This window comes from Ursus arctos, unplaced genomic scaffold (genome assembly GCF_023065955.2).
Source record: "Ursus arctos isolate Adak ecotype North America unplaced genomic scaffold, UrsArc2.0 scaffold_30, whole genome shotgun sequence".
NCBI lineage: Eukaryota > Metazoa > Chordata > Mammalia > Carnivora > Ursidae > Ursus > Ursus arctos.
This window is the reverse complement of record NW_026622986.1, coordinates 23,634,218-23,649,284: the sequence shown is the minus strand read 5'-3', so window position 1 is coordinate 23,649,284 and position 15,067 is coordinate 23,634,218. Positions and strand designations below refer to the sequence as shown.

The 15,067-nt window shown below is 46.1% G+C and overlaps 1 protein-coding gene across 2 annotated transcripts in view; it reads right to left on the bottom strand.

The window, feature by feature from the left end:
* The window catches only part of FAM107B (family with sequence similarity 107 member B), a 233,574-nt gene that overhangs the window by 59,918 nt on the left and 158,589 nt on the right, over positions 1-15,067 (bottom strand). Inside the window, exon 1 of one of the 2 annotated variants that reach the window (XM_026479044.4) lies at positions 14,916-15,034. The exons of the other annotated variant lie outside the window; for it this stretch is intronic. The gene's annotated coding sequence lies outside the window, so the exon portion shown is untranslated. Of the gene's footprint in view, positions 1-14,915; positions 15,035-15,067 lie in introns of those variants that run through there. 2 annotated transcript variants of the gene reach the window in all.

Below are 15,067 nucleotides of genomic sequence, written 5' to 3'. Positions count from 1 at the left end.
CATCCTGGACTTCCAGCCTCCAGAATTATGAGAAATAAATGTCCGCTACTTATGCCGCCCAGTCTCTGGTATTTGTGGGCTAAGACAGCCATATCCATCACACCTTTGGGTCCCGTGTTCTCTCTTCCACTCTCCCATGAGGCCCAGAGTCCCAGCTTTGGCCCCTCACCCAGATTTTCCTAACGCATCCCTCTGTTCTATCACTGTTTATAAAGCAGCCTCAGCACTCCAGGCATAGAAGGCCCATCGGGATCGTACAGGTGAAGCGGGCACTCGTCCCAAAGCCTGGGCAGACTCTAAATGAGTCCAATGGAGCTGAACGGTTTTACTCCACTGGGTGAGTGAAAACAATCCTGTACAATGTCATATCCAGACACCAGTGTGGCGGGACCACGCAAAGGAAGAACACTAACATTTGTTCACACCTACACGGAGGCACGGTGCCAGGGGCTTTACCGGCATCACCTGCCTAATATTCACATGGTAGAGATGAGAAAACTAGAGCTCACAGAGGTGAAAGAACTTACCCCACACCACCAGGTCTACCTGAAATAAGGCACACATTCTTTCTAGGATGTCAGTGTTGGAATAAATGATAGCCAACGCTTTAAAAAGCCTTGCAGGGAATGGTAATGTGAAGAGCATCCTTCCACAATCATGGAAAGAACTCATACACTTGTTCTTAGAGAACTATATTCTCATACATTTCTTTACAAAAATATATTCTTATATATTGATTTATTTAGATTGAAATCACATATGTATTCATCATAGGAAGCTGCTTGCACTAACAGTCAAAATGTGAACAGAAGAGAGGCAGCAAAGATAGTTCTCATACATTCAAATGAATCCCTAGGCTTTCGTGGGTGTTATGAGTAACTACTTTTAAGGTTTTAAAGACTTTATATTAGTACGAACAAGAACCAAGAATGCGCACAACCAAAAAAAAAAAAGGCAGTTTTTTAGGATGACAGAACTGTGCGAGTTGCTTTTTTTCTAACATTATTCTTTTTCTGCACTGACGTTGTCACCATCGTTTCCGTAAACCCTAAGTGTTGATTTGGGTTTTTGTTCAAATTCCGCTGTGGGGGCCACTGCCAGGACTCCCCGTAGGCAGGGTGACACGAGGCGGGTGAGAGCAAAGCAACGGGTACTGAATTAGGGATGGAGGGAAGAGAATTCTAGTCCTACACGTGCACAAAGGAGCTGGGAGATCCTAGTCTAGTCAGCTTCCCTGCAAGAGCACCACACTCGAGGCCTTGTCCCGCCCTCCCCCCTCCCCGTCACTCCTGTGACAGCATGGGCTCGTGACTGGAGCGACACGCTCCTGAGAAACAGTGGGTGTGCATTTAAAAGAGATTATCAAGTGACTCAACCGTGAGTAAAAACTCATTTATTTCCATTTAAAGAGTCATGTTAATTGACATGAGGTTGGTAGAGGGAACATCTAACGTTTTACACTTATTCTAAAGAGGCTATAAATAGGAGTATATGAACTTAGTCAGCTATGTGCTAGGGCCCACGGAGACGCACATGGATGCAGCATGTTCCAGACTCTATTTGTAAGCTGTTTTGTTTCTAGCGCAAATGGAGAAAGGGGAAAAAAAAAAACAAAAACCCGGTCTTGGTAGATCCAATCATTACGGATTTCAGCTGTACAAATCAAACAGGAAGCTCATGAAAAATGCAATTTAGAAGCATTTAAATCAAACAAAACCAAAAAAAAAAAAAAAAAAAGACCTAGTCTGGGCATGTATATGGACAGCTGCAAAGCCGACCATGTTTTTGTTTTACCACAAATTGTTTAAAATCCCCAACAGAGTGGAGTACAAGAGACATCCAAGTGGACCTTTCCCTGGACATCCCCAGGGTCTCCACATTTCCCCTCCCTCTGCACTCACATAACACAGACCAACTGGTCTAATAAATGCCTCCGTGGCACCCACACCACGCTCTGTGGGGACAGTGTGGACAGAGAAAAAGGTGAGTCTTCAGTTATAAGAAGCAAGAGGCTAATGCTCAGAAAATCAACACCAAACGCCATCTCCCGTGTCCAGAGGGGTGATGACTCACCTCCACTGCTCTCTACCCACCACCCCTCGCCCACCGGCTCCCACAAGACTTGCTCTTGATGAAATCTGTGCCACAGGATTCCCAGGGTGTGACTGGAGGAGAAAAGAAACAGGAGGAGGAGCAGGAGAGGACTAGGCGCTCATCCCAGAAACTTCTGCTTCCCATACCCCTCCACCAGCCAGTGCCTGGGGCATGTTTCCCAGTAATTGAAGGATGAGGGGCAATTTGTTTTAAGTAATGATCAAAGGAATTATGTCTTTCAAGCTTTGGCTGGCCACAGGGTATTTATCAAAAGAAAAAGGTCATCCGTTCAAACCTACCGAGACCTCTTTTAAGAGTCCTAAACCATCTACCACCTAAGAGCACAATTTGCTAAGAAGCCAAGTAGAACTACTTGTTAAATAAGCAAATTAATGATTTACATAGTTCTTATGGCAAGTGCTTCATTTTCCATTGACCGTATTATAATAAATTAGAGCTTACAGATTTTTAATGTAGATTTTTAGAGTATATGGAAGGCCCTAGAATGGCCATGTTCATGGGCCTTTAAGGAACAGGGCATCCTTTTAGTGAATAACAAAGTTTAAAAAATAATAAAAAGGAAGGAAGGAGGAAAAGAAAGAAGGGCTGAAGAGAAAGGCAGTGTCCCAATGTGGATAAGCACACGTTCTCTATACGAGTGTGTATGAGCTGTGTGTGATCTCGGATTAGTCATCGAAGGTCTCTATATACCAGTGTCCTCTTGGGTAAAATATAGTCATGGGATTGGATGAGGATCAAAAAAAAATGATGCAATAAAGCATTCAGCATGTGCACAAGAGACACATTAAGTATTAGTGACCCTCATTCTGGACTGAGTTCAGTTCCAACTCTACCGGTAATTAGCTGTGTGGTCTGAGGCAAGCTAGTTGCCAGGTCTGAGTGTTGGATTATTCACTAAAAAATGAGGAGTCTGGGTTAGATGATCGCTTGACCTCTGTGGCTTCTCCAAGCTCAAACCCTCTTTGACAACAAGATGTGGTTTACAATTTCAAACTCCTTTAGCTTTCTAGTACCCACACCTTTCTTTTTTTTTTTTTTTTTTAAAGATTTTATTTATTTCAGCGAGAGAGGGAGCACAAGCAGGGGGAGTGGGAGAGGAAGAAGCAGGCTCATAGCGGAAGAGCCTGACGTGCGGCTCGATCCCATAATGCCGGGATCACGCCCTGAGCCGAAGGCAGACGCTTAACCGCTGTGCCACCCAGGCGCCCCACCCACACCTTTCTTTTAAGATTTACTGGTCACAGCCATGATTTGACACCAAGTGTGTGGCCACAGACACAACTCCTCATCGTGAGACCATGCTCATGGGAATCCTAGAACCTGCTTCGTGATGATCCCTCTCACAAGTAGTTTCCAGGAACACGAGGTGGCACAAGGAAGGCCTGCCTGTGATAGGAGGAATCAATATATTTCCATTCCAGTGGCTTTCTAAGGTTGAGGCTGTCCCCAAATCAGGATGCTGGTGTGGTATGTCCTGGTGCGGCTTGGCAGGGAAGGAGCACATGTAAATTAAATTCATTTGCTGTAACCACCCTCCTTTATAAAAGGAGCTCTCAATTACTTCCTGCTGGAAACCCTGCAAAAGAGCTTAACAATGAAGTCGAAGAGCCGCCACGAAAGGTCCACTGCTCTTAAATCCGGGCAGAACAGAAACTATTTCAGATTTATCATTCTCCTCCCATTGTTTTAAACTCATCAGTGACACCTTTTCTAAGGAAAGACCGGGCTTTAATGTCCTTCCGTGTCAGATTTAAAATGATTATTGAAAAAGAAAGATAATCTGCCATGGTGCGCACCATCACACCGGATTCTATCTCATAAACCCACGTCATAATCTCCTAATTTAGGTGGTGGCCAGGCACCCGAGTTATGTAAACAATAGGAGAGAACTTAATGCTGCTGCTAAGTAAGACTTACAATAAAATTCACCTGATGCAGTTAACAGTCATAAAAGATTGTGCAAATGGTAATTAGCTCTAATGACAGGAAGTATTCGCGATACCTGGAGAAAGCCAGGCTTTTTCTTTACTTCTCTATTCATACTCTAGATGTCCCTACACTGCATCAACGTGGCTGGTTTTCCCAGACCTCTGGCCAGTTTAAACTCCGCCTCACTCACTAACCATGTTCATGATGAAAGAAGAATGGACCACCTACCTCTCCTGAGACCCTTAGTTTGGGTAATAGTCCTCAGGGGACATCAACAGACATCAGGGGAAAGGAGGATGAGGAAATTCACAATGAAAGGTTCAAGCGGCCACCGCGTAAACTCAGTGACCCGCCTCAGTATCACTGCAAGGGGGACACTCAGACATTTCCCTCCGGTGACGCCACATGAAGTACACACCACCAACAGACCGATCTTACCCAAACAACGAGATGCGGATCTCATTCAGCTTTAGGGCTAACTTGCAGTTTACAGACATACAGAGACTAGTGGAACAGGTTTAAACTATCTGCCAAGTCCAGAATGTAGGCCACTCTCCAAGACAACTGACGTGATTCTTCCCCAAATCAACAGCTCTGGAGAAAAGGATGGGAGAGAAGAACTACTCCTGAGTTAAAAAGCTTCAGGAAGCATAACAATCAGACATTGAGCGTGGCCTTTGTTCCAATGCCAGTCTGAAGAAACCTGATGGGAGTGAAGTCAATGCTGGGGAGATGGGAGTTCTACAGACCCCTGCCCTCCCCCAGACCTTGCCGTCTGATGTTCTGGAACCTCGCGTTCAGCCACTCCACAACGAAAGGGCAGGGCCCATCAGCAGAAACCGGGGTCTGGACGGCTGGGCCCCACCCAGCCCCACCCAGAAGGGGAAACTCTCAGGTAAGAAGATTCTGAAGACTCACAGTTGGTAGAACAAGTGGAAGTTCGTTCCTGGGGTGACCTAGAACGAGGTCTAGCCATCGTTCCTCTACTAACAAAGTTACAGGTTCCTCTACTAACAAAGGTTTCCAGCAGCCCCCAGCTTCATCTGAAACCCATTCATGTAAAAAGCATAAAATCACTGCTCCGAGCAGGAAAATCAGCATCTGAAGCAAGCAAGTTACCTATGCAACGGGAGAGAAGATTCGAGCAACACCCAAGTGGCAACTTCACTTTTCCCTTCTTGAGCCACGCTCCACCTTCCCTGCCTTTATTCCCTGGAGAATTTGGTTTGGTTTCTTTTTGTTTCCTGTCTTTCTTTTTTATATATATACTATATCTAACGGAGGTAATGTACATAGTGTAAAGGGCACACATCTCACACATGCAGCGTCCATCACTTTTCACTCCCTGCAATTTTAATTTTATTTGATTTGTCTTTCCAATCTAACAGCCCCTCTCCCCACGGCGAGTAGGGCCAGTCAGAAGCACGCCTGGAATGGAAAAAGAAACAGGTTGGGGCCTGTTTCCAACTTCCACGCTCTGCACGCTGGTGGCCTCTGCGGCTGAGACGTGCCGTCCAGCCAGGGTGCAAACAGTCAACGTGAACAGAGCGCGATGGCAACTGAAGATTATGGCTCCTTTACTGCACCTTGTGGGTCTCGAACTCTGTCCCTAAATCCGACTTTCCCACAGTTTCTAGCTCCAGTCATCGGGCTTTTAACCTGCCGCTCCCCAAACCGTCCCAATGGCTGTGTAACGGTGTTTGTCCCTTTCACCAGTTTCGAAGACCTGCCATTTCACTGGTTAATGAACACAGCAGACTCCCCTGAGGTTCTAACCAGATAGAGACTTTTTAAAGATCTGAAGGAGACCTTTTTAGATCACAACACAAAACTGTTAATTTTTTTCACTCTTCAAACTAGGTATCCTACCACGAAGAGCGGCTTTTTTTTTTGCTATGTTGAACTAGTAAACTGGGACCATAATTAAAAATCCCTAAAAAATGAAAGATGTACCACACTTACAGAGTTAGTTTAACAATGACAGTAATTCCATTTTAGAAAGTCAGGAAACTGTGAGGCCAGTAACGTGTCTCACGAGAAACCAAGGGCAGAATCCTGATGTAAAGTTAGTCCTGATTCCAAAGGGGCTATCACTCATGATGGCTAAAATTATATAACCAGCTCTTACCAAGCTACTTGATAATCTCAAAAAAAAAAAAAAAAAAAGTAAACAAAAAAACACAGAGGAGGTGTTGAAAATGTTTTGAAATTTTTCAGAATATTGGGGATACACAAAGAACTCCTCTTCAACAGGGAATATGAAATCTTCCAATATGGATTATATGTGAATAGGAAAAAATACTGTTTGAATACAAATTGTTACAACGAGGGAAAAATGTATTAATGTATAATTATATAAACATCCTGAAAAATGCATCATGCTTAATTAAATTCCATCCATTAATAAGGCAGTAGCCTGGGGATAGTTTGTACAAAAATGGCATTTCTGGTAAACATAATATTTAAAACACTACTCAAATACACAAGCTCTGACTCATGACATAATTATGTGTTTTTAATTTGGCGCCATCCTTATGTGATGCCTAAAAGAAAGCTACTTCACAAATGAATCACTTTAAGACGCTATAATTTCCATATGGTAATGCCAAAATAAAAATGCAGTATAAATATTCTCCTTAAAACTATAATTTTGGATTTACCTGGCAAGTGCATTACTCCCACTGGGATCCCAAACCCCTTCTGAAGTTAAGAAGTTAAATGCGTTATCAACACAGGGAACACAGACACAGTTCTGAGAGAGAAGGGCCTAGTGTGATCCCAGCTCTCATCATAACCTTGGGCAAGCTTTTTAATCTCCCTGCGCTTTAGTGTCTCATTTGTCAAACACTAATAATGCTACCTGCCTCAAAGAATCACTTGGAAGATCAGAGAAGACAATGAACACCGCCATGCCCGGCATAACAGTAAATGCTCAGTAAATGCCAGCTATTACTACTGACCCATCTCAGTGGAAATTGTTCTCATCAGCACTGAGCACCTCTTTCTGACAAAAGGAAAAAAAACATTCCTCAAAAGCAGTGGGTGAACTGCAAAGACATTCTGTTAAAACGAACAAAGTCAGACGCAAAAGGCCACATCTTGTATGATTCTCTGTAGATGAAATTTCTAGAAAAAGCAAAATTCTAGAGACAGAAGAAAGATAAGTGGTTGCCTAAGACTGGGGACGGGAACAGGAATTGACTGCAAAATCTCCAACACGACTGGGGTGATAGTCATTTGACTGCACAAATCTACTGAAGACAATAGAACTGCACGCTGACAATGGGTGAATTGTAGGAATGCAAATTACACCTCAATAAAGCCACACTGACACAAAAAAGAGATGTGTTTCCAAAGTGTTCGCACAGGCATTTTCATACCACTCCGTGATAATAGTGAATTCAGACATTTTACAGACTACAGCAGAAAGCAAGCTTGGGTTAGGGTATCAGGCTTGGATCCCAATCCTGACCCAGCTTCGTTCGTTTCAGGGCAAACTCTTCCCTTCTCTAAGTGTCAGTTTCCATATCTGTGAAAGGGGAATCATATCAGTATGACCCTCAGAGGCTGCTGTGAGTGCTACGTCACCCTCCCTTGGCCCCTCCGGGTTTCCCATATCCACGCGTGGCGCCACCCTTCATACAGCTGCTAAGGCTAAAAGTGTGGATGTCACTCATGACTCCACTCCCTCTCGAATACTAGCTCCAATCCATTAGCAAGTCCTTATGGCTCCATCTCACTGTATCAGGTACCCAACCACTTCTCACCAGTCCCATCCCAGTCATTACAACATCCGGGGGACTCACAAGAGGCTCCCATTCTGGGCCTCTGGACTTCCATGGTGGCCCCTCTGCAGTTACCACTGCACTCCAGGCCAAAGGGGTATGTACAGAACACAAGGCCAAGCTCCACCATCCCCTGTTCAGAGCCCTCCCACGACTGACCAGACCATGGCCTGCGGGCCCCACATGAGCCAGTGCCCACTGGGACCTCACCTCTTATCCCTCCCCATCCCCACAACTGGCTCCATCCACCGGGGCCTTCTTGCCATTCCTCGAGAGTAATCTCCTCTTTTTTCTGGGCTGTTATTGGCACCTGCCCTGGTACAGACAGAGGGGGGCAAGGCTCATCCCTTCCTTCCTTGAGATCTCAAGTTCTCCTCCCCAGATAGGCCTTGCCCTATGAAAAACACCACCTCCTCCCCCCGCTAGACTCCAGCCCCTTCGCCAGATTGGTTTCTTTAGAGCACTGACACTCCCTGGAATCACATACTGCCTGTCTTCCCGCTAGATAATCTCCATGCACGCAGGGATTTCGTTAGTCTTGCCCACTGCCCCCACCACGGACCCTAGAGTCTGGCACAGAGCCTGGCATTGAGGAAAATTCATTAAATACTTGCTGACCAAAGAAATCTCATAAAGCACTTGGCACAATTCCTGCCAGGTAGGAAGTCCTTGAGAACTGAAAGTTGGTAATAATAAAAATCATAGTATTGTGTTTACTGTTTTTAGTTCACAGATAAGAATATGGAAGCCCTCCTAGGTCAATGGGTTAACCCGGGTGGAACTCTAAGTGTGACACTTTAGTGCTTCAAGCTGCCTCCTTGCCACCAGCAAGAGTAACATGTTCTCACTCAGGCAGCAACCTGAAGGATGGTGCAGCTGATTTTCCCTGTCTGTTCTTGCCTCCTCTGCCTTCTAAGATCCACCCCTATCCTAAAGGGGTGGCCCAAGTGCCAGAGAGCCACAGGGCAGTCCCTTGGATGACAACTTATAGTCGGCGAGGGGGGGGGGGCTCTACCAGCTATAAGGTGTGCAAGCTTCACCTTGTCCTCAAGGCAGCTCTGAGAGGCAGGCAAGGGTGATTATCTCCAGTTTATAGGTGAGGAAATAGAAAAACAGACATAAATGACCTGCTCAAAAATCATACTAATTAATGGGGAGTTAGCATTTAAGATTCCGAAAATTTTAGAAATCTAGGTCTCTCTCCACCCCCCACACACTACACCACTCTGTGCATCCATTAAAAACACCAAGAAAAATAAGAACTCTGACCACAGCTTTAGCTATTTTAAATGACATTAAGTTATAAGGGCAAAGAATATTATGAAGAAAGTCTTTCTACATATACATATCCACAATGACATGCTCAGCTTCCTCCAGGACATGGAAATTTGAATTCATCCACATTAGACCCTCATAAACAACTGATCACTCATACTGCAGGAGTTCATAATACGACTGTACAGTTTCGTAAGCTCATTAGCATGCAACAGGCCCAGATGCCTGAAAAACCTGGATAAAATGTGAGTTTTAACCTTAACTCTCAGGAGTATGCTGAGTTTTAAATGTTAATAATGACACAGAAAAGTTTACATCAGAGTCATAGCCCTCTCTCCTATACACTTTATTATGACAAACCTTGTGTCCAAGAATATAACAGAACGTGTCATTTCTAATATCAAAGCCAGGTTATCTTTACAACACTCCTGAGATATGACGGCATCCTGAGGAGCCGGGGAAGAGAGAAGAGGGGAAGTCCCTCACCCTTTCCTACATGTCCCTCGGCAGCATCTTGGCACCACTACCGCGGAGTTACTAAAAATTGGAGTTATAAGACTGTGGGCAATGGTACGACAGCCTAATGCCCATGTCTTGGGAACCATTTATTCAGGGCTTCGTGACCTTGCATTTGCCCTTGCCGTGCTAGGGATGTAGATCTCCCACACGAGGATACTGGAGCTCCCAGGGGTTCTGCGACTTGCTGCAGGTCACAAAGCTGGAGCCTGGATGCTAATTCACATGTGTCTGGCTTCCCCTGCACCGCATTAAGAAATGCATCCCATTCCCCAATCGCACCTCTAGCCCAGGGCCGGGACTGAGCAGAGTGGTACCTTGGAGACGCTCCGCAGCATTGACAACAACAAGGATAATCAAGAACCCTCCAAACTACATGTACCTACAACCAGCCAGGAAGCAGATAGCTGGTCCCTAACCTGCACTTTCTCAATCCTGTTTCTGGAGACTTCCCAATTCTGGGTTGAGTAGGCTGGGCATCCATCCCCCCATTTAAGACTTCTCGCTCTAATGACTGAGTTCATGATTCAGTAGCATAAGCCGAAAAACACTGTGGACAGCCGAGAGGCCCCTGATGTTTCATGCCTCTAAAGGGCGGAGGGAGTTCTTTATTTTTTTTAATGAGCGTTTTCTTCACACCACAGAACCCCAAGACTTCACTGTGTGGGGGGAACATTACTGTCACCAAACCATGCCTCCCTACTAGTTCCCCATGCACACAGCACCACAGAGCACAGACTATGGCTACCGCTTTATAAGGCTCGGTGCCCACAGCTTCCCCTCCGGTGAAATCTTTGGCACAACAGCTAAAGCGTCCTCCCAGTGTTAAAGCAACATTCCTTCCTTCTTCTGAACCTCTCCGCTCCGTTTTCCTTCCTACAGTTCACCAGAGTTTGAAAAACATGAAGTAAGTCTTTCCACAAGTTCCCCACAAACCCCGTCTTATCTTCTCTTTGGTAACAGAACTTCTGGCGGGCAGAGGTGTAGTCAGTTACCCCCCTCCCCTGCATGACACTAGCCCTCAGCTCCTGGGAAGCCTTCAGAACAGCTCAGGGCCTCATGTCCCCAGCACAACCGGCTTTCAAGGGCCCCTGGCCTTGAGGTTGACCTCCAGCAAGAACACGAGAACAATACCATAGTTTCCCTGTCTCTCTTGGATTCCACGCTAGAAAGTGCCCCAACCCCTCAGCCACTTCTAGACAAAAATGAACAGTCCTCTTCCGGTGTGCAGCCACACCCCTACCAGCAGGCTCTTAAACTGATCAGCCGGGAGCAAGTGACGCACATTTCCCTCCCATGCCTCTCCCCAGCCTTCACCTTTCAGTCAGAAACCCGACCCCTCAGCTTTAGCTGTGATTTACGTCAGAGATACCTTAACTCACAGCTGTTAACTTGACTGTCATTAAACAACTTTTTTTGAAAGATTTTATTCTGTATTTGAGAGACAGAGAAGGCAGGAGCAGGTTGCGAGGGGAGGGAGAGGGAGAAGCAGACTCCCCGCTGAGCAGGGAGCCTGAGGTGGGGCTCAATCCCAGGAGTCCCAGGACGCCAAGATCATGACCTGACCTGATGGGGGACGCTTAACCGACAGAGCCACCTAGCTGCCCCAGTCATTAAACAACTTTTGTGTAATTTTGTGCAGTTCTTTAAATATCGTCCACGCCTGCCCTGCCATGAGGACAGGGACCCACCCCATGAGTCTTGTCAACGGCAATACACCCAACGCTAGGCCAGTGCCGGCATGGAAGAGGCTCTAAGTAAATGTGTGTTAAATAAAGGAGTGAATGAACAGCAAAAGCTTCCCCTACCAGTCTTGGAAATAGCCCCTACTTACCATGGCTAAATGGCAACTTACACCGGCTTGACAAATTATTTATTTTACTGATGTGAAATGAAATCAATAATATCAGGTAGGCAAAAGCCTCTATTTCTTTTTAAGTATTGAGCATAAGGAAACGTTCAGATGGTTAAGGCCCAGCACTTTCTACACTAGTAATGAAAAGGGGAAAAAAATGACTTGCTTTCACAAAGGAAAAGCAAAAATAGGCCAAGATAAGACAAGGAAATTATACAAAAAAATGAAGCCTCATCAGGTCATCCCAGCGCTACGCAGTCTGGGCTGTGCACAGACTTCTCGTTGGCACCGAAGCTTTCCTGATACATATGCCCAAAGGTAAGTTGCAAAATGGGCCAGTGCCCACAGCTACTGTCTCTAGACTTAAAGAGTAACACATCTGTAGAAGTCCCCAACATATCTGGGGACTTCTACGAATGCCTAAAATCTAGATCTTACTGAACCAAATTTCCTGACCCATTTTTAAAAACATTCTGTGCACAGAATCCTGGAGAGAAGGTGCAGACAAGACATCGCTAATAACACTAAAGCCCCATTACTAATCTACTAGGGTCCCTCTTTTCAGAGAAAAGTCTTCCACCCCTCAACCACTCCCAAAGAAAATCCGTATAAATCTCCCCCTATCTTGTGACATTTTCAACAACTGAGAAGACAAAGAAATGAATAAGAGTACCCACTCTACCACAGTTCAGGAATAGGATTTCTCATAGTACTTCTCTAAAACACAAACCAAGTCTACTTTTAAACACCCCAAGAATGGATTCTGCATTTCACCGAGGTAAGAGGCTGGCCATCACAAACAGCCATAGCAAGTCCATGACACAGGACCACTCCCAAACTTTTCTCTCCTTCCCTCAAAGCAACATTACTAAAAAAGGCAAAGCTACTCAACTTTGACCTCTATTCCAGCTGGGCTTACATTGCTTTATAGTGCTTATGGTGTCCAAGGCCACAGGAAGGTTGAAAACAATATCTAAAAATTCTGACATTTCCTATTTGAGTTTCTTTTGACTTGTGTATGTGGCAGGGTCCCCTTATTTCTGAAGGAACGCCGGTCATTACAGCAGACGACATACTTTGCACCACATACTTCACACATGGACTTACAAGTCACTACTGCATGGCAAAAACTCCTACAGCCTGTATGCTGATCAAGGAGCCCCAAGTTAGGAACAGGAACAAAGACTGCACCTGATAGTATGAAGCCACAACTTCCTTCTTGTAAAATCTTCTCTGACTTCCAAAAGTATTGCATCATCCTCATGATCAATCTACTTCTAAACAGTTGCCTCCAAGACCTCTTTTTACTTTGCACGGAGTAATGAAGATGTCCAAAACTTTCACAAGTGCGAAGTGGAGAAATGAAACGCCCGAAAAGTTTACAAGTGGAAAATAAGTGTTTGTAATAAAAGCATTCAGGGCCAAATCTACAGTTGAACAATGTGTTGTTTTTTGGCCTTTTTTCTACAGAACACACACACTCCAAACCACTCACTACTCAGAGGGAAATCCTTTTTTTACTTTCAGAAGTAAACATGCATCTGGCTATAAAACCTCTGTCATTCCTTGTTCTACAAAAAAGAGTGTCTTTCCATCGCATAGTTTCATAAATCACAGAATTTTGCTTTTTAAATATTTTAGAAGCTGAAATTTTTTTTAATTTTTTTTTAAAAATAGTCAATCCAAAAACTACTCCTGAAATCTGAAGAACACAATCCCTAAAACTTTTCTGTCAGTTCATTCTTCCAAATTAAGCGGAAAGTACCTTGTTTTTCCTACTTCTTCCCTTCCCCTTCTGTATAGATAGTTACTTGTAAGGCTATAAGAAAATACATTTCAGACGACTTGTTGGTATTAATCCTGTGTGAAAGTGGCAAACCACTATTGTAGACTATGGTTATTCAATATATTTTAGTCTGATGTGACTGGTAAAGATTAAGAATCAGTAATTCCTTCATTTATTCACAAGCACACACACACACACACACACACACACACACACACTCTCTCTCTCTCTCTCTCTCTCTCTCTCACACACACACACAATCACACCATGGCTGCCAAGCCATAAATCAAGCTAAGATGCCTTCATCCTCAGGGTGTGCTTGGGTGGTAGGCGTAAGTGACCTTTTCTGTATTTTTTCAATTTTATAATAAACATACACCATTTTATACTTAAAAGTTTTAAACTTGATACTACTAACATTAAGAAGCCTCCAGACAAGCACCTCAAGCACTATTTCAACTTAAAGCAACTTGGACAGCTAATATCTCCAAAGTAATGGCCAGAAGGACGTGGTCAGAGGAGACAAGGTACCTGTTAGCAAGAAACCCTCAAGTTAAAGAATGTAAAGTCTAACAAGCCTCATCCCGTTTTTCTGTATTTCCCCTTAATATCATACTCATTCTAATCAAATAACTTAGCTCTACTATCATTGACTGAAGGGTTTGGGTTTTTGTGGGGGTTTTTTGTGATTTTTTTTTTTTTTTTTTTTTTTTTTTTTAGAAAAGCAAGGGTATGGTAGCTTGCCGCAGAGATTAAGATCTGCAATTTACCCTCTCAACAGGATTTCTCTCCACATTTCAGAAGGGGCTGTTACCATCCCCTACGCAGCATGTCAAAACTTAAACATTCATAGCAATGCCATCCCCCAAGGGACCCGAAGATGCTTGGAGAGAAATTATGGGAACCCAATTTTTAGGACTTCTCGGGTTGCAGACGCCACCCAACATGCTGGGTTTACTGGAAGAGTGGGAACGTAAAGGAGTCAAAAATGGAAAAGTTACTTGCCGACTGTTTGGAAACAGTGCGACGGTCACCTTTAAACCAGCAGGGCAAACCCCCCCGCAGCCCCTCCTTTGTCTGCCCAGGCACAGGCTCGCTCCGGGCCCGGAGCCCGCTGCGACCACCCCGAGCGCGCCCGCGCAGCGAGGGGCGAACCGGGTGCCTAGGGCTCGGCATCTGGCCGCGCGCGGCGCTCCCGGTGGGCAGCGCATCCAGCTCCAGGCAGGGTCTGTCCATTTTCAGGGCCGAGGAAGCAACAATAAGCCGAGCGGAGAGGCCGCCTGGGCTCCCCGTCCTCGCGGCGCCCCCCACCTCCCCAGCGCCCCTCGCGCCGGGGGCCACAGCGCCGGGCCCTGCCACGCCCCGGCCCTGCACCCCAGGCCCTCCCCGGGCACGGCGCGGGGTGGCAGGGGCTCTCCGCACGCCCACCGCCCTGCGCGTCTTCCTCTAGCGCACGCAGGGACCCCCGCCCCAACGCCCGCGCCGCGCTGACGGCCGGCCGCGGGGAGAGAAAGCCGGCGGCCCTTTCCGCCCTGGGGTCCCTCGGGCCGGGGGTCGGGGCTGGGCGGGCGGCCGCGCAGTCTCCCCGGCGGGTACCCGCCTACCCCGAGCTCCCAGTCTTTGTGTGCAAAGTAAGTGCGGGAGGCGAACCTACCTCGGCGCGCTCACAAAGGCGCGCGGCTCCCTCCCCGGCGCTCGCTCCGGGCAGCCGCGGCGGCGCCCAGCGGCCCGGCAGCTCAGGGCGGCCCCGAGGCGGCGCGGGCGGCGGCTCTGACGGCAGCGGCGGACCGTCCAGCGCAGGGCGGC